Raw genomic sequence first — 26,655 nt, forward strand, 5'->3', positions numbered from 1 at the left:
TGGATGAATACCGGTGCTGCTGGACAAAAAGCTCTTTTAAAATGCTGATCTGCCTCCACCTGCTGCGAGTCACGCTCATTTCTATTCCTGCCTGCTCTGTTCTGTTCTGCGTGGGGGACGGGGAGACAGGGGGCTCTGGCACAGCAGCAGCCTTTGTTCATGTAGCACAATGTTCCCCTCGTTATCAACTACATGATGGGCTGTCCAAACACCAGGCCCTGCCTCTCATTTCCAAAGAGAGCAGGCAGGTTTCATTACCATCAACATGGTTACCTGCTGAATGGAGCGCCTGGTATTCACCAGAAACACAGAAAAAGTCCCCCTATATCCCTGGATCTGTTCTGCCTTCACAATGGACCCCTCGACCTCACTACGTAGTTACACACCATACTTTACCACATACAGGTCAAGCCTGTCTTCACTTGCTTTGTCTCTTATTCAATATAGATGATTACATTCCATATAGCAGATTATATTTAACTAGATGATGATAAATGTATATATTCCAGTGGTCACACAGAGGAATGCATTTTGAATCTTCAGGGCGTCCATTGGATGAATAAGTGATAGAGAGACGCCAAGCACAATGGAGAAGAGGATGGATTGACACCTTGGCCGGTATGGAGGATGGGGTATCACTGGTACCCAAGTCAACCCACAAAAACGTCCCCCTCACTCTCAGCCCCGCACATGAATCATTAAGTAAGAGCATGGATTATTCAGCACACTCTTTGAATTATATATACATATATCACGGTCTGTAAAAACAAGCATGACCTAATACATTATGGCTCTTGCTTTGGTCTCCATAGGATAGCCCCAGGCCTGGGGAGATTTGGTCTCCATAGGATAGCCCCAGGCCTGGGGAGATTTGGTCTCCATAGGATAGCCCCAGGCCTGGGGAGATTTGGTCTCCATAGGATAGCCCCAGGCCTGGGGAGATTTGGATAGCCCCAGGCCTGGGGAGATTTGGTCTCCATAGGATAGCCCCAGGCCTGGGGAGATTTGGTCTCCATAGGATAGCCCCAGGCCTGGGGAGATTTGGTCTCCATAGGATAGCCCCAGGCCTGGGGAGATTTGAGGGTTCCGGGGGTGATAAGAGGGGACTGTGGCTAATGTTGTGAGGGTTGTGAGATGCTGGAGGGTTGTGAGATGCTAGAGGGCTGTGCAACTTTAGCCTGAGAGCAGGTATCAGAGAGCCACTCAGTGATAACAGACGTTACTCTGCAGCTTGACCACAAATGATCACTATGTTTGGAAAGATGGTCTTAAGAAGTTTATAGCCACTGCTGAGAGGAAGCCAGACCTGTTAGCAGAACTCCACATGAGCCTTATTGTGTTGATCGCTACTGTTTGTCAGGGCCAAATACTATTTTGCTCAATAGAAGCAAACTGTACCAATGCACTTCAGTAAAGCTTGAAAACTGGCAAATGATTGTCACAGAACACAGGTCAGGCAGCCATCGGAGGTCGACATTACTCCACATGTTTAGTGTTGCTAATGGCTGGAAGTAATTGTGTGCCTTGTTTCTATGTACACAAACTTAATATCCTATTGATCCCCCTGAGCGTCTCCTGAGCAGAGAAAATGCTAATTGGAAATGGGCTGCGTACCTTTTCCTCGCTTTAATTCCAATTACGATTCTAAGGGCTTTGGAAAACATGGGTTGCTGGTGTGAGGGGTGTGGTGTGAGGGGGTGTGGTGTGATGTGGGGGGTGTAGGGGGAGAGGGGTGTGGGGGAGAGGGTGTGTGGGGGAGGGGGGGTGCGTAAACATAAAGTATTATTCTGTTTTTAAAAGAGAAGAAAAAAAGATAGTTCCCTCGCTTTCTCTCTTTGCCCTTCACAGAGACAAATGACTTTGCCATTCAGGAGTCTCGGCAGAGCCGCCGGGGCATTGGTTGTAAATGTGAGTGCTCACCAGGCCCAGCGCTCACTTGGGTGTGAAATTCCATCAGTTATAAATTCCACCTTGGCCTCGACCCGACGCGACATGGCTCTTGATGCACAACAATGGAGCAGTGCCCACATAGTGCCGTGGGCGAGCACTGGGAGCGCTTCATTCAGAGAGGACTTACAGAGTAAACGTAGCATGCACACAAAGCCCCTTCACATTAAAACCAACAACCTTGAAATAACAGCCACCTCAAAACAGAAATCTGTGTGGGATTAAAAAATAATGCTCTTGTACATATATGTTCATCAGTGCAATTTTCACCAGGCTTGCAGCTTAGAGAAGATCTACCGTTTATCTTAGTGCAGTGTATAGGGAGTGCCTAGGATCCCTGCTGCCTCCTCAGCCAAAGCACTCCCCTGCCTGCAACTCTCTGTCTATCTGCCTGCATGCCTCTGCCCAGCCGAGCGTTCAGCCAAACAGCACCACAGGTTCCCAGCCCCCAGAGCACAGCACACAGCTGCAGTGGCACATGCTGGCCAGCAGGTGCCGCTAAAGATCAGCAGGGGGCGCTGTAATCCCCACACATCCGGATACATGGAAACAGGAGGGAGTGAAATACAACCTTTTAAAACAATAGAAATATGCTGTAGAGGCAAATTCTCCTGCAGCATCATTGAGTTATTTGCTCACTTTATTTTGGTTAAGCATTGGAAAGACAGTCTGATGCATGTGTGTGTGATGTATGCTTTCCAGGCTTATACACTGACATATGATATTGCAACACTCAAGATACAGGATAAGGAATCAAAATAAAGCAACCACAGATGGCTGAGTCAATGAGTCAAACTACACTTTTCATTGTTAAACAAATACACTCAGCGCTGTCAGTTAGCCTTGAAAAACATGAATTTCCATTTCTTGTTTAAGTTTGAAAAGCAGCTATTTTGTTATGGATATCTAGTCTTTACCAATGGCTCTGCCCCATCTCCTTAGTGCCATATAAGCAGAGTGGAGTGGTGATAAGAGGAGAGCTTTGAGAGTTTCTTACTGAGCAGGTCTCCGTGTAATGAACCTCTTAACACTACCATCATCACAGACCTCAATGGGCCTGTCACAGCACTGCAGATAAGGAGGGGACTTACATTAGGAAAGTCACAAGAGTCAGGGAGGAAAAAGTATAAGTGAGTGTAAGAGGGAGACTGTGTGTGTGTGTGTGAGAGAGAGGGGGAGAGAGAGAACTAAAGGTAGCGAAAGAGAGAGCAAGAGAGAGAAATAGAGGGAGAAAAATGTCTGCCCACACTTTAGCATCAAACTGCTCCCTCAGCATATTTCTCACCTGAGAAAGTCACATACGCCACATTAGCGCTCAGAGCTTGAAAACATTTTAAGATGTCATATTACGATCAGGTCTGATAAATATGTAAATTGCATCAAAGAAGAAAAGTGTCTTTGACAAACATCCTAAATCTAATGAATTTTGAAGGTCACTCTGATTGTGCAGTTCAGCGTTTTTGCCATGACAGTCTCACCACTTCTAATTCAGACAGATAAGACTTGGAAAGGCTTCTGACATAATACAATTAACTGAGGTCATTGTTTTCTTGAGCTGGATTCATGGAATATCACATTCTGCAGAGTACAGTTTTTTTATTGGATACTACTAGCATTATTCAGTATTCATGTATTAATATGTCTGATACGGCTCCCGAGTGGCGCAGCGGTCTAAGGCACTGCATATCAGTGCTAGAGGCGTCACTACAGACACCCTGGTTCAGCGGTCTAAGGCTCTGCATCTCAGTGCTAGATGCGTCACTATAGACACCCTGGTTCAGTGGTCTAAGGCTCTGCATCTCAGTGCTAGATGCGTCACTACAGACACCCTGGTTCAGCGGTCTAAGGCTCTGCATCTCAGTGCTAGATGCGTCACTACAGACACCCTGGTTCAGCGGTCTAAGGCTCTGCATCTCAGTGCTAGATGCGTCACTATAGACACCCTGGTTCAGCGGTCTAAGGCTCTGCATCTCAGTGCTAGATGCGTCACTATAGACACCCTGGTTCAGCGGTCTAAGGCTCTGCATCTCAGTGCTAGAGGCGTCACTACAGACACCCTGGTTCAGTGGTCTAAGGTACTGCATATCAGTGCTAGATGCGTCACTACAGACACCCTGGTTTGAATCCAGGCTGTATCACAACCGGCCATGATTGGGAGTCCCATAGGGTGGAGCACAATTGGCCCAGCATTGTCTAGGTTTGGCCGGGGTAGGCCGTCATTGAAAATAAGAATTTGTTCTTAAGGACTGTGAGCTCTCCTTCTCCATGGTCGACGTGATAAAGACATTTAAGCGTGTTAACCCTCGCAAGCACGCGCAGACCAGCTGGCTGGTGTGTTTACAGATATTCCATCTCTCCCTATCTGTTGTCCCCACATGCTTGAAGACGGCCACCATTGTCCCTGTACCTAAGAAAGCAAAGAAAATTGAACTAAATGACTATCGCCCCGTAGCACTAACCTCTGTCATCATGAAGTGCTTTGAGAGACTAGTCAAGGATCATATCACCTCCACCTTGCCTGTCACCCTAGACCCACTTCAATTTGCTTACCGACCCAATAGATTCACATACGATGCAATCGCCACCACACTGCACACTGCCCTGACCCATCTGGACGAGAGGCATACCTATGTAAGAATGATGTTCATTGACTACAGCTCAGCATTCAACACCATAGTAACCTCCAAGCTCATCATCAAGCTGGAGACCCTGGGTCTGAACCCCGCCCTGTGCAACTGGGTCCTGGACTTCCTGACAGGTCGCCCCCAGATGGTGAAGGTAGGAAACAACACCTCCTCTTTGTTGATCCTCAACACTGGGGCCCCACAAGGGTGCGTGCTCAGCCCCCTCCTGTACTCCCTGTTTACCCATGACTGTGTGGCCAAGCACGCCTCCAACTCAATCATCAAGTTTGCAGACAACACAACAGTAGTAGTCTTGATTACCAACAACGATGAAACAGTCTACAGGGAGGAGGCGAGGGCTCTGGGAGTGTGGTGCCAGGAAAATAACCTCAACATCAACAAAACTAAAGAGATGATTGTGGATTTAAGGAAACAGCAGAGGGAGCACCCCAATATCCACATCGACGGGACCACAGTGGAGAAGGTGGAAAGCTTCAAGTTCCTCGGCATACACATCACTGACAAACTGAAATGGTCCACCCACACAGACAGTGTGGTGAAGAAGGCGCAACAGCGCCTCTTCAACCTCAGAAGGCTAAAAAATGTGGCTTAACACCTAAAACCCTCAAACTTTTACAGATGCACAATTGAGAGTATCCTGTCGGGCTATATCACCACCTGTACCACCCACAACCGCAAAGCTCTCCAGAGTGTGGTGCAGTCTGCCCAACGCATTACCGGGGGAAAACTTCCCGCCCTTCTGGACACCTACAGCACCCGAAGCCATAGGAAGGCCAAAGAGATCATCAAGGACATCAACCACCTGAGCCACTGCCTGTTCACCCCGCCATCATCCAGAAGGCGAGGTCAGTACAAGCGCATCAAAGCTGAAAAACATCTTCTATCTCAAGGCCATCCGACGGTTAAACAGCCATCACTAACACAGAGAGGCTGCTGCCTACATACAGACTCGAAATCATTGGCCACTTTAATAAATGGATCACTAGTCACTTTAATAATGTTTACATATCTTGCATTACTCACCTCATATGTATAAACTGCACTCCACACTATTCTATGGTATCTTAGTCACTTTTAAATCGTGTTTACATATTGCATATATGTATATACTATGCCACTGTATCTTAGTCCAATGCCGCTCTGACATATATGTATATACAGTGGGGCAAAAAAGTATTTAGTCAGCCACCAATTGTGCAAGTTCTCCCACTTGAAAAGATGAGAGAGGCCTGTAATTTTCATCATAGGTACACTACAACTATGACAGACAAAATGAGAGAAAAAAAATCCTGAAAATCACATTGTAGGATTTTTAATGAATTTATTTGCAAATTATGGTGGAAAATAAGTATTTGGTCACCTACAAACAAGCAAGATTTCTGGCTATCACAGACCTGTAACTTCTTTTTTAAGAGGCTCCTCTGTCCTCCACTCGTTACCTGTATTTATGGCACCTGTTTGAACTTGTTATCAGTATAAAAGACACCTGTCCACAACCTCAAACAGTCACACTCCAAACTCCACTATGGCCAAGACCAAAGAGCTGTCAAAGGACACCAGAAACAAAATTGTAGACCTGCACCAGGCTGGGAAGACTGAATCTGCACTAGGTAAGCAGCTTGTTTTGAAGAAATCAACTGTGGGAGCAATGATTAGGAAATGGAAGACATACAAGACCACTGATAATCTCCCTCGATCTGGGGATCCACGCAAGATCTCACCCCGAGGGGGTCAAAATGATCACAAGAACGGTGAGCAAAAATCCCAGAACCACATGGGGGGACCTAGTGAATGACCTGCAGAGAGCTGGGACCAAAGTAACAAAGCCTACCATCAGTAACACACTATGCCGCTAGGAACTCAAATCCTGCAGGGCCAGACGTGTCCCCCTGCTTAAGCCAGTACACGTCTGAAGTTTGCTAGATAGCATTTGGATGATCCAGAAGAAGATTGGGAGAATGTCATATGGTCAGATGAAACCAAAATATAACTTTTTGGTAAAAACTCAACTCGTCGTGTTTGGAGGACAAAGAATGCTGAGTTGCATCCAAAGAACACCATACCTACTGTGAAGCATGGGGGTGGAAACATGCTTTGGGGCTGTTTTTCTGCAAAGGGACCAGGACGACTGATCCGTGTAAAGGAAAGAATGAATGGGGCCATGTATCGTGAGATTTTGAGTGAAAACCTCCTTCCATCAGCAAGGGCATTGAAGATGAAACGTGGCTGGGTCTTTCAGCATGACAATGATCCCAAACACACCGCCCAGGCAACGAAGGAGTGGCTTCGTAAGAAGCATTTCAAGGTCCTGCAGTGGCCTAGCCAGTCTCCAGATCTCAACCCCATAGACAATCTTTGGAAGGAGTTGAAAGTCCGTGTTGCCCAGCAACAGCCCCAAAACATCACTGCTCTAGAGGAGATCTGCATGGAGGAATGGGTCAAAATACCAGCAACAGTGTGTGAAAACCTTGTGAAGACTTACAGAAAACGTTTGACCTCTGTCATTGCCAACAAAGGGTATATAACGAAGTATTGAGATAAACTTTTGTTCTTGACCAAATACTAATTTTCCACCATAATTTGCAAATAAATTCATTAAAAATCCTACAATGTGATTTTCTGGATTTTTTTTCATCTAATTTTGTCTGTCATAGTTGAAGTGTACCTATGATGAACATTACAGGCCTCTCTCATCTTTTCAAGTGGGAGAACTTGCACAATTGGTGGCTGACTAAATACTTTTTTGCCCCACTGTATATATTCTTAATCCATTCCTTACTTAGATTTATGTGTTTTTTGGGTAAATGTTGTGAAAATGTTAGATATTACTGTACTGTCAGAGCTAGAAGCACAAGCATTTCGCTACACGCACAATAACATATGCTAAACACATGTATGTGACCAATAAAATGTGATTTGAAAAAAAATTGTAATAATAATTGTCACTCACGTTAAATGTATACAGGCCCTTGGAATAAGATGCAGACGGTTGTTCTGCCCAGTCAATTGAGCCAGAACAACCATCAGAGCCCCCCTCTCTGCCCCCCCTGCCACCCTCTGCTCCTCAAGGACAGGCAGAGAGGAAGAGAGAGGGCTTTAAAAGCAATAGAACTTTATGGCACTGTTTTCTTCCTTCTGAATAGGTCTGTTCATGACAGGATATAAGATTGTGGGAACACAAAGCCTCTGGTCTCGCTCAGATTTATTCAGCTCATCTTATTTTGGAGGCATGTTGGTGCCAAGGCCTTCTGAAACACTAATAAACCATCCTCCGCCACTCCCCACTACAGGCCACACACATCCACTCCCGGAGAGAGATACCCTTGGCTCTCACAACATCCCTACTGTCACATACAGACTACAGAGCTCACAGTCATGCCAAATCTAGATTCCACCAAATGCCAACTCCCTCTCTGACTCCACAAAATGAAAAAGCAAAGCAGATAGCCACCGCAGACTCATATTTCATGATATTCTAGGACCAGGAAAAGGTAACAGAGGACAGTATGATGTGCGATGCTGACATTGGTCGAAGGTGCGGATTGACCACTCTAAAACACAGCTCCCCTGTCCCAACTGAGCTGATGAGAGGACAGCTGAAGTGGGCAATCAGTAGAGGATATTTCACAGTCAGCCTTGTGTGAGAAATGACCTGAAAAGAGGATTAGAATGGCATGTTGTGACACTCATATCAGAATCACGGCGAGGGAGAAACCCTTGAGAACACAGCATGTAAATATAATCTCGGCCTCTCAAGTGGAGATGAAGCCCATAGGATAAAAGAACTGAGCGCAGTGTGATTACAGATCGATTTGCTGCAATCAAGGCCCTTATGCCTTTTCACTGTGAAATGAAAAGATTTCTCCACTTCAAGGGCGAGAGTGATGACAATTGAGGTCATGGGCGATTTGAAGTGACAGCTCCGAGGCAGGGGCTGAGGATTGAGGGTGGAGAATTTTCTCTTTAAAGAGGCGCTATCACAAATTTCTTGGATGAAGGGCTCCTAATTATGTAAATGGTGAGAGGCCGACCTGAGATATGGCCCACAGCAACAATTGACCATGTAAGCCTGCAGTTCCTTTGTGTTCTTTTCCAACAGATGATTCTGTGCAGGCGTTAGACAAGGTCAGCTTAGCTAGGGTACCCCATCAGTTTCCTTTTTCATGTAAAGCAATGGACTGTGTTTTTCCAGGCAAACAACACACTCCCTTTTGTCATAATGCCTTCAAATGCAGATCCACATATCTCTTATAGCACTACATTATTACATATTTCTAGAGAAATGGAGAACTGAAGATCTTTTTCCACAGATTAGAGTAAGCACACTTTTTAAATTTTATTTTTTTAGGGGGTGGATCAGCTTTGCGGATAGATAGTTGCTTCCATCAATGTAATTGTCTGCATCATTTCCAATCCCCATATATTTTTGGGGTAAATGTATATATCTACATACATACATACATACATACATACATACATACATACATACATACATACATACATACATACATACATACATATACACACTTTTTTTAGAATATACCTTTATTATTTCCCGCAAACCCTACCACCCCTCCCCTAAATGGAGTAACCGATTAAACAATAACACTTAGGCTTCTACCTTCAGTTTATACATATTATACACATTTTACAGATGAAATCTATTTTACAATAGTTATATTTTGTTTGTCCTCTATATTTTGTCCTCTATTTCTGATGTCCATCCAATTGTAAATTAAATACAAAATACTCTGTTTTTTTTTAAAGACAAAATTATTATATTATTGAATGATTGACTATGACTTTTCAAATCACCCAGTATTACTATCTGCAGTGTTAGTTCTAGGTAAATGCTGCAATTCTTTAGCAATTCCTGGACCTGAGATCAAAAACTAGCTACACATGGACAGTACCAAAATAAATGATCTAATGACTCTGCCTCCTCACAGAAAAATCTGCAGAGCTGGGAAGATTGTATCCCCCATATATACAGTCAAGTCCCTTGTATTCACACCCCTTGGCTTTTTTCTATTTTTTTTGCATTGCAACCTGTAATTTAAATGTCTTACACAAAATAGTCCAAATTGTTGAAGGGGGAAAAAAAACAAAAAAAACTGGTTTAAAAAATAAAGTGGTGAGTGGTGCATATATATATATATTCACCCCCTTTGCTATGAAGCCCCTAAATAAGATCTGGTGTAACCAATTACCTTCAGAAGTCACATAATTAGTTAAATAAAGTCCACCTGTGTGCAATCTAAGATTCACATGATCTGTCACATTATCTCAGTATATATACACCTGTTCTGAAAGGCCCCAGAGTCTGCAACACCACTAAGCAAGGGGCACCACCAAGCAAGCAGCACCATGAAGACCAAGGAGCTCTCCAATTAGGTCAGGGACAAAGTTGTGGAGAAGTACAGATCAGGGTTGGGTTATAAAACAATATCAGAAACTTTGAACATCCCACGGAGCACAATTTAAATTCATTATTAAAAAATTGAAAGAATATGATACCACAACAAACCTACCAAGAGAGGGCTGCCCACCAAAACTCACAGACCAGGCAAGGAGGGAATTATTCAGAGAGGCAACAAAGAGACCAAAGATAACCCTGAAGGAGCGGCAAAGCTCCACAGCGGAGATTGGAGTATATGTTCATAGGACCACTTTAAGCCATACACTCCACAGAGCTGGGCTTTACGGAAGAGTGGTCAGAAAAAAAGTTATTGCTTAAAGAAAGAAATAAGCAAACACATTTGGTGTTCTCCAAAAGGCATGTGGGAGACTCCCCAAACATACAGAAGAAGGTACTCTGGTCAGATGAGACTAAAATTGAGATTTTTGTCCATCAAGGAAAATACTATGTCTGGCGCAAACCCAACGCCTCTCATCACGACGAGAACACCATCCCCATAGTGAAGCATGGTGGTGGCAGCATCATGCTGTGGGTAGGTTTTTCATCGGCAGGGACTGGGAAACTGGTCAGAACTGAAGGAATGATGGATGGCGCTAAATACCAGGAAATTCTAGAGGGAAACCTGTTACAGTCTTCCAGAGATTTGAGACTGGGACAGAGGTTCACCTTCCAGCAGGACAATGACCCCAAGCATACTGCTAAAGCAACACTCAAGTGGTTTAAGTGGAAACATTTAAATGTCTTTGAATGGCCTAGTTAAAGCCCAGACCTCAATCCAATTGAAAATCTGTGGTATGACTTAAAGAACCCATCCAACTTGAAGGAGCTGGAGCAGTTTTGCCTTGAAGAATGGGCAAAAATCCCAGTGGCTAGATGTGCCAAGCTTATAGAGACATACCCTAAGAGACTTGCAGCTGGAATTGCTGCAAAAGTTGGCTCTACAAAGTATTGACTTTGGGGGGCGTGAATAGTTGTGCACGCTCAAGTTTTCTGTTGTCTGTTTTCTTGTTTGTTTCATAAGAAAAAATATTTTGCATCTTTTAAGTGGTAGGCATGTTGTGTAAATCAAATGATTACAACCCCCCCAAAAAATACATTTTAATTCCAGGTTGTAAGGCAACAAAATGGGAAAAATATCAAGGGGGATGAATACATTTGCAAGCCACTGTATAATATTCTATTGGTTGCAAGAATTTGTATAATCATTTAAATTTAAAAATGAGAAGTTTTGAATCCGGCGTTGTTTTGCGTGTCAATTCATAAACCATGTGCCATGGAATCAGTACATCGAAAATCTCTTCCCAACTATTTTGAAATTTGTATGGCACAGCTGTCAATTTTTTGGTCTTTAATTGATATTGGTATATATTTTTATTTATCACAATTTTCTTCAACCATTTATGGTTTTTAATGCGGGGCCGACAGACAAGTTCCTTACTTTTTCCCCTTTCTACTTGCCTCTTCAATTTTTGGGGTAATGCTGCAATTTGTTGGTTGTAATTTTAGATAGAGCAGACATTTCCATATGTCTGTGTTAGCTGCATGTGTGACATAACTCCACCAGTCCTACTTATGATATCATTTACAAAAATTATACCTTTAAAATTAGTATATTTGAGTTGAATCACAATATTTGTTGTATTATTTGTTTTGTGTTTTCTGGTGGATAAAACTGAAATTGCAACCAACTTTCTAAGGCTTGTTTCAAAAATTACAATAATTTGGAGATTTCATTTTCAAATAACTGAAAGTGAGCAGTTGTAATCTGAATAAAGGGGAAAAGGCCATTCTTGAACATGAGGTGAGACATTCTTACTAATTTACTTGAGAACCCTTTCAGATTTAAGTATAACTTTTGTATGACTGATGCCTTTAGTGAGAGGTCTAATCCTTTAATATTTAATAATGTCTGCCCTCTGAATTCATATTCATTATATACATAAATAGGCTCTTTTAATTTTGCCTGACTTGCCATTCCAAATTCAACTGAATATTTTTTGTTCCTATAATAAAAAAAAAACAGGTCACTAGGTGTAGGCAAAACCATACGCAAATAGGTCAAATGTGATATGACTAAAAGAGTTAATCAGGGTGATTTAAAAAAAACTTTTAGACAGGTATTTTCCTTTCCACGGTAGAAAGATCTTATCTATTTTTGCCAACTTTCTATTCAAATTTATTGGAGTGAGATCAATTATTTATTTCGGGATATGTATACTGAGTATGTCCACATCCCTGTCAGACCATTTTATTGGTAAACTACACGGTAATGTAAAAGTTTCATTTTTTTGTGATCCAATACATAATATAGTACACATCATAATTTGGTTATAATCCAGAGAGGTTAGCACAGATTTCTAATCCCTTAATATTGTTGGATCTAATTTTAACAGCTAACATTTCGATGGCAATAATAAATAGATATGCCGATAGTGGACAACCTTGTTTTACTCCTCTTGACAGTTTAAAACTTTCTGAGATGTAGCCATTATTTACTATTTTACACGTAGGCTTCCTATACATAACTTTAACCCATTTTACAAGAGATTCTCCAAAATTGAAATATTCTAGGCATTTATATATAAACTCCAGTCGTACTTTATCAAATGCCTTTTCAAAATCTGCAATGAAAACCAAACCTGGTTTCCCCATAGTTGTTACGATCAACTAAGAGTGGTGGGTGGAATCAGGCGCAGAGAGCAGGGATCAGTCTTTCTTTCAAATTTATTCCCCAGCACAACAAAACAGTCACGCCAACACACAGGGCGTATATAAGTTGCCAGTCCAAACAACAGGACAAAATAGTCCGGAGAATAAATACACGAATAACTCACACCATCAAACACAGAGTAACACAAACAAGCCCGCACAAATACCCAGCAGGCCTAGTGCCCTTAAATACCCTACAAACAAACCCTAATACAAAACAGGTGTACCCAATTACCCAATAACCCAAAACAAACGGAAAGGGAATCGATGGTAGCTAATAGGCCGGCGACGACGACCGCCGAGCACCGCCCGAACAGGAAGAGGCACCATCTTCGGCAAGGTTCGTGACAATAGTATTATATTGTTTCCAGTACTTGTCTTATATTATCTCCAATGTATCGTCCATGTAAAAAACCTGATTAGGATGAATGATATGACAAAACCATTTTAATTCTATGCACCAAACATTTAGCTGGAATTTTTGCATCACAACACAGTGTAAGAGGCCTCCAATTTTTTAAATCGACTGGAACTTTATATATCCACCACTTGGATCCTGTTTCAGTAATAATGAAATCAGACCTTGTTGCTTGACCGATAATCTACCATTTATATAGGAGTGGTTAAAACATGCTAATAATGGTCCTCTGAGTATATAAAAAAAGTGTGGTATACTTCCACTGGTATGCCATCCAGTCCTGGAGTTTTCCTGGACTTAAAGGCTTTAATTGCATCAACAAGTTCCTCTAATTTGGCCTTCACATGAGTCTTTCTGTACAGATGTTAATTTTACATTATTAATAGGAGAAAAAAAAACATAAAATTTAGCGTTTGTTGGTGGAGATGGAGACTGAAACAAAAACATATTCTTAAAGTGCTTTACTTCCTCTTTCAAAATATCATTATGTGAATCATGCCTGACTCCATTATTTGTAAGAAGTTTCATTTTTTTTTTTTTTTTAGCATTACTATGTTGAAGATAGAAAAAAAAATAATTTGGTGCATTTTTCCCCATATTATCCAGTTCGCTTTATTTTTATAATATATTACACTGGATTATTTTTTGAATAATTCCTCCATTTCTTTTTGTTTTTCCTCTAACTTATTCTGTGCCTCTATGGTTGTAACGAGTGCTATGAGAGTTGGGAAGCAAGTACATGGAGTGAGTGTTTTACAACGTACCAACATGAAACAGATTCAATAACACCTGAGGAAAGAACCAAGGGGAGTGACAGATATAGGGAAGATAATCAAGGAGGCAATGGAGTCCAGGTGAGTGTAATGAGGTGCAGGTGCGCAAGACGATGGTGACAGGTGTGCGTGATAATCAGCAGCCCGATGACCTAGAGGCCGGAGAGGGAGTATACGTGACAATGGTACAGTTTTTATTGCTCTCTAACTGTACTGTTAGTCCTTCAATTTCCTTTGTTAATATGGACTCTTTTGATCTAAATTGCTTTTGTTTTATAGAGGAGTACTGAATTGCATGGGGTCAAGTGTGTTCCCTCTCCGGTCTCTAGGTCACCAGGTTGCTCATTATGGCGCACACCTGTCACCATCGTTACACACATTATGACATTCACCTGGACTCCATCACCTCCTTGATTATCTGCCCTACATATGTCACTCCCTTTGGTTCCTTCCCCAGGTGTCATTGTTTCTGTTTCATGTCTGTGCGTTGTTCATGTTTTTCATTTTGTATTATGCTAGTGTTTTTTGTTTTGTTTTATGTTAGTGTTTTTTGTTTTGTATTATGCTAATGTTTTTTGTTTTGTATTATGTTAGTGTTTTTTGTTTTGTATTATGTTAGTGCTTTTTGTTTTGCATTGTTAAGTGTTTTTTGTTTTGTATTATGTTAGTGTTTTTTGTTTTGTTTTATGTTAGTGTTTTTTGTTTTGTATTATGCTAGTGTTTTTCATTTTGTATTATGCTAATGTTTTTTGTTTTGTTTTATGTTAGTGTTTTTTGTTTTGTATTATGCTAATGTTTTTTGTTTTGTATTATGCTAATGTTTTTTGTTTTGTATTAGTGTTTTTTGTTTTGCATTGTTAAGTGTTTTTGTTTCGTATTTTTATTTATTAAAACAGTGTTTTTTGTTTTGCATTGTTAAGTGTTTTTGTTCCCTGTTAACATTGTTAAGTGTTTTTGTTTTGTATTATGTTAGTGTTTTTGTTTTCATTGTTAAGTGTTTTTGTTTTGTATTATGCTGACATTAAGTGTTTTTTGTTTTGTATTATGTTAGTGTTTTTTGTTTTGCATTGTTAAGTGTTTTTTGTTTTGCATTATGCTAGTGTTTTTTGTTTTGTATTATGCTAATGTTTTTTGTTTTGTATTATGCTCGTTTTTATTTATTAAAACACTCACTCCCTGAACTTGTTTCCTGACTCTCAGCGCACATCGTTACACATGGCCTCCAAAGGCACATTTAAAAGTGTCCCATACAATAAGGGGATGTGCTGTACCTATGTTATGTTGGGAAAAGTCTGTTATAAATGATTCTGTCCTAACAAGTTATCATCCAGTAGGCTTTGATTACATTTCCAATATCCTCGCCCACGTGGAAATTCTGTAAGAGTAATATTTATGCCAATTATGTGATGATCCGACCACATTCTGTCCCCTATCAACACTTTTTAAACTTTTGGTGCCAGAGAAAATGGTATAAGAAAGTAGTCAAGGCGACTAGCTTAATTAAGCCTCTGCCATGTATATCTCACTAGGTCAGGGTATTTAAGCCTCCATATATCCACTAATTCCAATATATCCATGACATTCATGATTTCCTTAAGTGCCTGAGGGTGATAGTTTGTAGTGTGATTTCCTTTATGGTCCATAGAGGTATTTAAAACCATATTAAAATCCCCCACCATAATAACAGATTCTAGTGTTGCTTGTAGAGTTGATAAATTATTATATATATTTTCAAAGAAGCTTGGATCATCATTATTCGGACCATATAGGTTAATAAGCCATATCTGTTTATTGTCCAATAACGTATTTAAAATAATCCATCTACCTTGATGATCTGTTTGGACAATTGGCACATCTGGATCAAAATGACTGTTAATATCATCACCCCTTTTGAATGTCTTTGCCAATGGGAGAAAATATATTTAAGTAAGCACACTCTTACCATAAAGGGACAAAAACATAAAGAGAGCGACAGCTCTGTCAAGCGCAAAGCACTTTCACTGTATTGGATGACTTGTGCAAACTCAGAGGAGAAGCCCGCTTTCCATTTAAAGGCATTGGTCATAGTCCTTTCCTCAAACTCTGACTTCTCCTCTTTGCTTCAAAAATGTGACAGGAAGAAAGGCAGATAAAAAAGAGGGATGACTGGTCTGTGCACTGCATGATACAGAATCAGAAGGAAGCAGTAATAGCCTTTCTTGAAGAATGCGCCACTGAACTTTAGGGCTGTCTTGCTTGAAAGGACAAGTTACAAATAACAAGAAAGAAGAGGAAGAAATGATTCCCCAGGGAAATACACCCCACTGCGCTGCCCTATCCTTGCATGGTTGTGTGGTTAAGGGGTGGGGGGAATGGGGAAACACATTGCTGCCGTGGCAACCGGCCTGAAGCCACAAGCCGGTGCAACCACAAGGCAACCTCCCATGAGCCATTGGGGATCAGGGCCAAACAGGGGCTCGGGGCCAAACAGGTGGAACACACCTGAGGGAGACCACAGAGCAGTCAATGTGAGAAACATGGAGGGGACTCCTAATACATTAACTCACCTGGTGCATGTGCTCCAACAACACCGCAGCTTTACACTGCTAGTGTTCTCTATTCACAGTGATCTGATCCAGAGACAGACAACATTTGCTGCGTCTGCACTATACTTGAACCTAGCCGGTTTGTCTGAATCTCAACTTAAAATGAGGGATCTCATTATTGTTCTCTAAAGGCCAATGAGGCCCTAATATAGAGTTGTTGTTCACGCGAGATCAGAGGTTATTTCTGGCAGCACATGAAGCAAACCCCTCTGAACCTTGGACTATAAACAGAGTGGAAAGAGAAAGGCTTGCCGTTTTAATATATATTATTAGTTCCTCTCCCCGGAGTTATAAATGATTTCTGAGAGCAACAAAGTCCAGACACTGAACCCCATCCCGCTTTGTTACTCTGTTACAGCTCTGAGGTTTAATTTTTCTCATCTTATCTCCCACTGCGTAGAAGTTGAGTGAGATCACTGACACTCAATTTACAGCCTTGCTCTCTCTCACTGTCAATCTCTATCTCATACTCTCAAAAAATATATCGACACACAACCCCTTGCTTTTGGCCCGGGGCTTCAATTGTGGATGGCAAACTATTTTCTCGTGAGCCTTGCGTTTTCCACTGCCACGCCCTGCTTGTCTGTCTGAGGAATATTGATTAAGCAGTGTGAGAAGAGGAACAGTGGTTTTGTCTTTCTCCCACACTAATCAGTGAAGTGGGACCTCTTGAACAGAAGGCTCAGGTTCAACACGGACACATCAAAAATGTCAGACTACAATAAGAGCTTTGATAAAAAAGCTTTGAGTAGTGGATGTGCATTCACACAGAGCATTCAATAAAGTTTTGTTATTTGAATGAGACAACTGGATCATTCACGGATGAAGCAGATGCTTTCAACACATCTAACTCAATTTACTTTAAACATTTTGCCATGGCATAGAGTGTATCTCTATTGGGGACATGTATCTGTTCAAACATTGAATGTTCAAGACTTGTATGTGGGTTCAAATTGGATATCAATGGTTCTCTTTGAAGATCATTTTACCAGAGATCAAAGCTCTGGGCGTTATTCCTTCTCTTCCTCTCTGTTCTCTGTCTCTGTCCATGTGTTTGGAGTTCCTCTCCTCCACCTCCTGTCTCTCCATCTCTGCTGCAGTTTCAGTGAGGAGCAGGAGGGGGAGCAGGAGGGGGAGCGAGAGGGCAGCATGTAGCTTCCCAGGCAGCCTGAGCAGCAATGTCACACTGCAGTTTAGTAACAGGCCATTACCCTGTTAATAACACACTAATAGGCTGCTGCTATTTAAAAACACAGCCACATTTGTGTCATTAACATCCACTTACTGTTTCACTCACATTCTGCAACAGAGGATCAGCACAAAACAACCAATCAGTTCTACAGTCCTGCATCATAACCATAGTTAGGGACATATAGAGACTTAGAGTCAGTACAACTACACAAGTACTATTTAGTTAGCTAACGTTTCAGGAGAAAATACTGCACAGTTATCTTAAATTAATCTCCAGACTTGGGAAAAGATGAGACTCTAAAATGATCATAATCATTAGCACATATTAAAGGGGTGTGGAATTCTGTGTGCTTTTTAGAAGCTAAAGGGTGCTTTGCTGCTCCCTGTGGAGTAGACATTTGAAGAATATATCAAACACAGAAGTAAAAGGACAGAGACGTGGTTTGTGCTGGGTATGTCCAACTGAGCACTTCTCATTTCATTGGGGTTTGTCTTTTAAAGAGACACATCCTCTGTGCCCTTTTACTTGAATGCATTTGCCATTTCCTTTACAATGACGCTGTGAAATGTAATAATGCCCTGTAGGCTTTATTGCAACAGCAATCATGGAGGATGTAGTTAGCCAGACTTTGATAGAGATGAATGAAATGTCCGTTAATTCTGGGGAATCCTGATAGGCTGGGTGAAATAAATATAAAAAACCTTGGGTAGCCAATCCCTAATGATGATGAATGCATGCAGCATGAAGAAACAGCTCACATAGAGCCCTGTCACTGACAACATATTAAAGAGATGCTCCGTAACTTTGGCGACTATTTTTTAAACCTCCCGCTTTGGGCTGGATATGTCAGTGTGTAGTTCATACATGCATAATCTATGAGCAGAATTACTGTCTTACCTCAATTAGCCACGAAATATCTAGTTTGAAAGCGATTGTTTTTTGCGAACCTGTGCCGTGCCATTTTCCCTACATTTCCTCCCATGTGGGCCAGCCCCCGAGCAATTTGATTTCAATCAATGACTTTCTGCCCCTCAGCATTTCAGTGACAGCTAGCAAGAGGCACGTCATGCATACACAGCAGAGTGAGAGAGAAAGCAATGACGTGGTGCACATATCTGCACGTGACGTAGTACGCAATTTACAGGGACATGCATCGTAACCATAGTTAGGGACATATAGAGATTTAGAGTCAGTACAACTTCACAAGTAATATTTAGTTAGCTACTTATACTTTCCGAACTACTGGCTAAAAAAGTATACAAAAGTATCTGAGAATCCCTCAAAGATGAGGTAAAGTTTGGTCTTTGTGTTAACTTTGAGAATAGCTTTTCACTCCAGTGGAATGATTAAGTCCTATCCCTCATTCTAATTCCTTTGTAACTTTACATAAAATACATTAATACACACCTTAATACCCGCTGTTACTATAACCCACTGATAAAATGAACATCAAAAGTGTGAGATTATATCTCTACTTGCCTTTGAAACAAATTTACTTGATAAATAACTCCACATGTTAGTTTAAAGAGGACTGAGCTGGCTGCTCAGTTGGGATTCTGTTGAGGGAATGATTTGAACCCTAAGGAAAGCTGCTATCTTTTGATTTAATTGGCTCGACCTCATTTGGATTTTCCCAATGAATACACAAACGGAACGATTAGGGTGGGTGTGTGTGTGTGTGTGTGTGTGGGCTACTCACTATATCAATAGTCTAATGCTGCACCTCAGTAATGCCACACAGCTCACCTTTGAAATCAATTAAATAAGATGGGAAAAGGGTTGAGCTAATTTAAATGAGGCCTTTGTCACTTCCTTCACACTCCTGGCTACCTCCTCCATAGAGGTTGGAGGATTATGGAGTTGCCATGGCGATGAGCAGGCAGACCTATATGGAGGAATGGGGGCCTATGTTTGAAATGGCAGGCACTTTGATCAAGAAAATGTTTGTAGTGGGGGCAAACCTCAAGAACAAACAGGGCTTCTGAGAAACTAGTTATCTGTGGAATATAGTCCTGTCTTGAAGGCAGCTTTTAAAAATCCACGACTGCCAGCTCCCTTAACTGATAATCACTCCCTTTTTTATGTAGATGACTGAGAGAAGAAAACAGGGAAAACAGAGAGAGAGTAGCCACTCGAGGAAACTGTCTCCCAGCTCCCCACCTTTCTTTACACAGAAAACACAAGACAATGTACACATACTGGAGGGCACAGAATAAGCTACATGGCTGATGGTGTTTTATAGTGTCTCCAACTGAAAGGCCCTGAATCATGGAAATGCCTGCGCTGTCCCTCCATGCCATTGTACAGTAATAGTGGAACTGCTCAACACACACACACACACACACACACACACACACACACACACACACACACACACACACACACACACACACACACACACACACACACACACACACACACACACACACACACACACACACACACACACACACACACACACATAGGGTTAGGCATGAATGATTATGAGTCCTCTGGTAGAATGTGTTGTTACAGCCCATTCTCTCTAATGGGAAGAAAGGCTCATTCACAGGAGAGAGAGATTTGCATGAAGTGCTGCTCGTGACACTCAAGGTTAGAGGGAAGCTATAAGAACAAGCCGAGCTGGCCTTGGTATCATCTGCTGGTTATAGTACTCATTACAGACTAGTCCTGGGGTGTGGCTCAGAAGGGGGCTCGCTACGGGGCGTACTGAGGCTCATTTGTGCATGCAGAGAGAACATCCTGGGTCACCAGTCTTTCTGCTCACAGTCCGTATCACAGTCAGTACCTTCACAATTACCTTGAACACTTAACAATCTGTCTGTCTATCAGCCCATGTAATCTTCTCTAAGACAGGACACACATGGGCCTTGTCTCTGCTATAACATTACATACAGTGCCTTCGGAAAGTATTCAGAACCCTTGACTTTTTCCACATATTGTTAGGTTACAGCCTTATTCTAAAATGGATTTAAGAATTAAATAATCCTCATCATTCTACACACAATATCCCAAAATGACAAAGCAAAAAGAGGTTTTTAGAAATGTTAGCAAATTTGTTAAATATAAAATGCAGGAATAACTTATTTACCTAAGTGTTCAGACTCTTTGCTATGAGACTTGAAATTGAGCTCAGGTGCATCCTGTTTCCATTGATCATCCTTGAGATTATTTGCACAATTTGATTGAACTCCACCTGTGGTAAATTCAACTGATTGGACATGATTTGGAAAGGCACACACCTGTCCATACAAGGTCCCACAGTTGACAGTGAATGTCAGAGCAAAAACCAAACCATGAGGTCGAAGGAATTGCCCATAGAGCTCCGAGACAGGAATGTGTCGAGGCACATATCTGGGGAATGCTACCAAAAAATGAGTGGAAGCCACTCCTCAGTAAAAGGCACATGACAGCCCACTTGGAGTTTGCCAAAAGGTACCTAAAGACTCTCAGACCATGAGAAACAAGATTCTCTGGTCTGATTAAACCAAGATTTAACTATTTAGCCTGAATGCCAAGCGTCACGTTTGGAGGAAACCTGGCACCATCCCTATGGTGAAGCATGGTGGTGGCAGCATCATGCTGCTGGGATGTTTTTCAGAGGCAGGGACTGGGAGACTAATCACGATCAACGCAAAGATGAACGGAGCAAAGTACAGAGAGATCCTTGATGAAAACCTGCCCCAGAGAGCTCAGGGCCTCAGACTGGGGGAGAAGGTTCACCTTCCAACAGGACAACGAAGCACACAGCCAAAACAAAGCAAGAGCGGCTTTGGGACAAGTCTCTGAATGTCCTTGAGTGGCCCAGCCAGAGCCTGGACTTGAACCCGATCGAACATCTCTGGAGAGACCTGTGAATAGATGTGAGCAACACACCCCATCCAATCTGACAGAGCTTGAGAGGATCTGCAGAGAAGAATGTGAGGAACTCCCCAAATACAGGTGTGTCAAGCTTGTAGCTTCATATCCAAGAACAACCGATGCTGTAATCATTGCCAAAGGTGCTTCCAACAAAGAACTGAGTAAAGCGTCTGTATACTTACAGTACCAGCAAAAGTTTGGACACACCTACTCATTCAAGGGTTTTCTTTATTTTTACTATTTTCTACATTGTAGTTAAGACATCAAAACTATGAAATAACACATATGGAATCATGTAGTAACCAAAAAAGTGTTAAACAAATCAAAATATATTTTATATTTTTCATAGCCACCCTTTGCCTTGATGACAGCTTTGCACACGCTTGGCATTCTCTCAACCAGCTTTAACTGGAATGCCTTTCCAACAGTCTTGAAGGAGTTCCCATATATGCTGAGCACTTGTTGGCTGCTTCACTCTGCGGTCCAACTCATCCCAAACCATCTCAATTGGGTTGAGGTCGGGTGATTGTGCAGGCCAGGTCATCTGATGCAACACTCCATCACTCTCTTTCTTTGTCAAATAGCCCTTACACAGCCTGGAAGTGTGTTGGGTCATCGTCCTGTTGAAAAACAAATGATAAGCACAAACCAGATGGGATGGCCTATCGCTGCAGAACTGTGGTAGCCATGCTGGTTAAGTGTGCCTTGAATTCTAAATAAATCACTGACAGTGTCACCAGCAAAGCACCATCACACCGCCTCTTTAATTGCTTCACGGTGGGAACCACACATAGATCATCCGTTCATGTACTCTGCGTCGCACAAAGACACAGCGGTTGGAACCAAAAATCTCAAATTTGGACTCATCAGACCAAAGGACAGATTTCCACCAGTCTAATGTCCATTGCTCGTGTTTCTTGTCCCAAGCAAGTCTCTTCTTCTTATTGGTGTCATTTAGTAGTGGTTTCTTTGCAGTAATTCGACCATGAAGGTCTGATTCACAGTCTCCTCTGAACAGTTGATGTTGAGATGTGTCTGTTACTTTAACTTTGTGAAGCATTTATTTGGGCTGTAATTTCTGAGGCTGGTAACTCTAATGAACTTATCCTGTGCAGCAGAGGTAACTCTGGGTCTTCCTTTCCTGTGGCGGTCCTCATGAAAGCCAGTTTCATCATACCGCTTGTTGGCTTTTGCGACTGCAAGGGGTCGCTACTTTGAATAAATAATGTGTTTAACACTTTTTTTGGTTACTACATGATTCCATATGTGTTATTTCATAGTTGTGATGTCTTCACTATTATTATATAATGTAGAAAATAGTAAAAAATAAAGAAAAATCCTGGAATGAGTAGGTGTGTACAAACTTTTGACTGATACTGTATGTAAATGTGATATTTTCAATTTTTAATAAATGAGTTTAAAAAATAAAAACAGTTTTTGCTTTGTCATTATGGGGTATTGTGTGTAGATTGATGAGGGGGAAAAAACAATTTAATACATTTTAGAATAAGGCTGTAACGTAACAAAATGTGGAATAAGTAAAGGGGTCTGTAGGCAAACTAGAGGCCAATTCAGTGTGTGTGTATGCTGTGTGGATGAATGGTGCGTGCTTCCCTGCAGGCAAAGTGTAAAGCCATGTAGGCTCACCGGAGGCAGGGCGAGTGCTTTAGTGCTCAGGGTGTGACACAGGGCCCCAGTGCTCCTCCATCACGCTGTGGCAGAGAGCACGGCAGTCAGGACCCGGGCTGGGGGCAATGATTCAGACAAATGCATAGGCCGGCGCTCCCGCTCCCAACCAACCATGTCCCTCAAGTCACACTTTATTGTGGCTATTCTCAGAGCAGAAATCACATTACTCGAACAAGTCAGGCACAAAGGTCATATATTTCTCAGGCCTAGTTGGGGCTGTGTGCTTGCCAAAGTGGAACTGTTACACTGCCATTATGCCGTTGTGAGTCACGGTGCCCCAAGGATGGATGTTGTTATTTATTAATTTTTTGAACTTGGAACAACAGAATTATGCTGGGTATAGTGGATGAAATAATGCCATGTTGTTAACGTTCAGCAGTACAGACTGTTCCATAGAGGCCTTTATAGAACATCTGTCTCTATAATACGCTGTAGGTGATATGTGTTTGCCACTCCTCCCCCTGTATGTGTTTCCAGAATGGCATTAGTGCCACCTTCCCCCCCTCATTTGAATTTCCCCCTATCTGACTGTCTGTCAGGTCTGCAGGGTGGGAGATGAATGGGTGATTATTGCATAGCAGGAGCATCAGATAGGCTAATGTATTATTAATGGCTCAAATATCTCTGTTTGATATGATCACTCCTCTGACGGACATGCTCTGTGCACAACACAAGTCTCTTCTGCATTTAGGCTCTCAATCGCTCTGACTAACATTTCACATCACTCCAACAAACACTCTAAACCAGGAAAATGAACCTCCCAGTCAGAAGCAAAAAACACACCATCCTCTGTCTTCAGTGATTTGCAATTCTCAAGAGAATAGTAGAATCTTTATCAATTCTATACGCAAAGTGATGCAGTAATACTCTCCAAATCCTTTATCCCAGGGGTGTTAAACACATTTTGCCCCGGTGGCCGCATTCGGTCTCGCACTGAAAATGTGTTATATTTCCTCGCCGTCAAAATTTACAAAAGATAGTCCTCTATACATCGTTTTTGAATTTTTGATCGTCCCCGACTGTCTAGCTTTCATTCCGGTGACTATTAGCGAACTGAACACAGCCAAGAAAAGTATAATGAGTTATGTTTTTTACTCAAGCCACCCACGGGCTGTATGTTTGACCTCCCCCCCTAACTTTCTACAGGTTTGGTGAAGATCAGGGGTGTGAAAAGGTGTTCTCATCAGAAGTGCCCCTATCAGGAGCTCTGTGGGTGGATTAAAAGAGAAGGGAAAACAGTGATGAAATATTAATTGTACACGGCGTGTGTCAGCAAGCAGGAGCCCAGAGCAGGGGCCCGGAGCAGGGGCCCGGCCTGGTCCCACAGGAAGGCCTGTCAGGAGCAGAGAGAGATAGGCAGGAGAAGACCCTGACCTTTGCTGTCAGATGGAGGGGTGTGGGGATGAGGCCCAAAGCCCCCTGACACCCCCATGTCCCCTGGTGGGACCATACTGCTCCTTCCCTGACAGACAGACAGACAGACAGACAGACAGACAGACAGACAGACAGACAGACAGACAGACAGACAGACAGACAGACAGACAGACAGACAGACAGACAGACACTAGTCTCAGATGTGCTCTGGGGTTCCACACTAGAATGGCTGCGATCTCTGCCGTCACACAGCCAGTGACGAGAGTGTCACCAGCTACCAGCCCTACATCCCTACCCATCCAAACACCATGAGAGTCCCGGCAGAAACATATGGGCTGGAAAGGAACTCCAGCTGGGATACTAGCTCGGGACCATGTCACTTCAACTCACTTAATTTTCTCACTTTCATACTATAGAACAGGAAACACACATAATTTACAGATATCATAGAAAATGTCATCAATACAGACGATTGAAGAACAATTCCTCTTCATCAGCATGCCATTGGTAAGTAATAATGACAGCAGCACATAATACATGATCTTAATATATTCAACATGAATAGGCCTATCTTGTTTATATGGATGCTCGCTAACCGAAAAAGATGTGATTCACTGTTGGCAATCATACTGAACAGTAAGTATATAATCACTGTATGCACTCATGCCAACAAACACCCACACAAACACAACCCCTCTCCCCGACGGAGCCTTGACACATGGCAAACAGCTATCTGGAAACCATAGCTACCAGCTCTTTACACTTCTCATTAATTATGACCTCAACAAAAGGCATCCAGAGGCAGTGGAACAGATAGCTATTTAAGTGTGACACCGTCACAGTTTAACACTATTTCCTTAAGTCTGACAAATTAAGTCCTGGCACTGCAAACCACCCACAAGTTAAAAAAGAAAGAATGTGTCAAATCCAATTGCCTCTTCCTCTATTTTTGTTGTCACACAGCAGCAGGAGCAGGGAATCCTCAATGGGTGACAAGGCCCTCTCAGCTCGTGTTATTCTCCAGTAAAAGCCTCACGCCTCACCGCTTGGCCAACACCTTGCTGTGTGCAGGTACACGGCTGCTGGCTAGCTGTCGGGATGAGTTTTCACTAGCCACACGCACAGTCAAACTCTCTCAGCTTGGCTTCAATACTGTTCCCCCTTATTGTCATCACAGGAGCACACCAGAACAGTCAGACTCAAACGTGCCTGTGGTGGCTACCTTGAAGCACAGACTGGGGCCAGAGGGTCATTCGAACCAGATCTGATTTCAGATGATACCAGAGTACAAAGTGTAAATAACTGTCCACGATGGAAATATTCCCCTCATATATCCATCTTTTATTTTGTCATCCACACAGGGAAGTGTGATACGTTAGGAGGCTGTGGTGCTGTGTTAACAATGGGAGAGGGAGAGAAGAGAGGAGCAGAGGAGAGGAGTAGAGAGGAGTATGGAGGAGACTGGTGAGGAGAGACGAGTGTGGAGTTGACAGCCAGCGTGCCTGTCCCACTCTTGGGAACACAGAGGCGAGCTGACAGCAGCTGGGTCGCCGCGGCAGCTCCCAGACAGACAGGCAGACAGGCGGCTAGCAGGAAGTCACAGTCATGCTGCCCAACTGCACCGGGGAGCACTGGCACTCTCTCTCCTTCTCTTTCTACTCTCTCTCTTTCTCCCTCTTTCTCTCTGCCGGCCCTCAGCTCATGCTGAGCAGCTCTGACTGGAGCCATCATCACCTCCATCTACTCTGGCCCCCAATGCCAGACACACTTCCATCCTCTATGCGTGCCTGCCTGTCGTCTCTACCTCCCTGCCTGGCCCTGCTGTCGTCAGAACCTCCTGGCAAGTTCCAGAACCCTGTCCGAAGCAAGAAAAGGATGAACTCATGAGCCCATTTCATTTATTTTAGTCATGAAACCCTGATTAGGACAGTTTGCTGGCTAAATGTTGGTTAATAAATGATTGCATCGGAGCCACTAGAACGGGAGTTGGTAACAGGCGGACGTTTTTTTTATTCCTGGTGTTTCTACATTTAATTTTTTTAT

General features: G+C 42.5%; 1 protein-coding gene across 1 annotated transcript in view; it reads right to left on the bottom strand.

Moving 5' to 3' along the window:
* The window catches only part of LOC115108423 (cytosolic carboxypeptidase 6-like), a 425,052-nt gene that overhangs the window by 43,622 nt on the left and 354,775 nt on the right, over window positions 1-26,655 (bottom strand). The gene's annotated exons all lie outside the window — the stretch shown is intronic.

Source organism: Oncorhynchus nerka, linkage group LG24, assembly GCF_034236695.1.
Source record: "Oncorhynchus nerka isolate Pitt River linkage group LG24, Oner_Uvic_2.0, whole genome shotgun sequence".
Lineage (NCBI taxonomy): Eukaryota > Metazoa > Chordata > Actinopteri > Salmoniformes > Salmonidae > Oncorhynchus > Oncorhynchus nerka.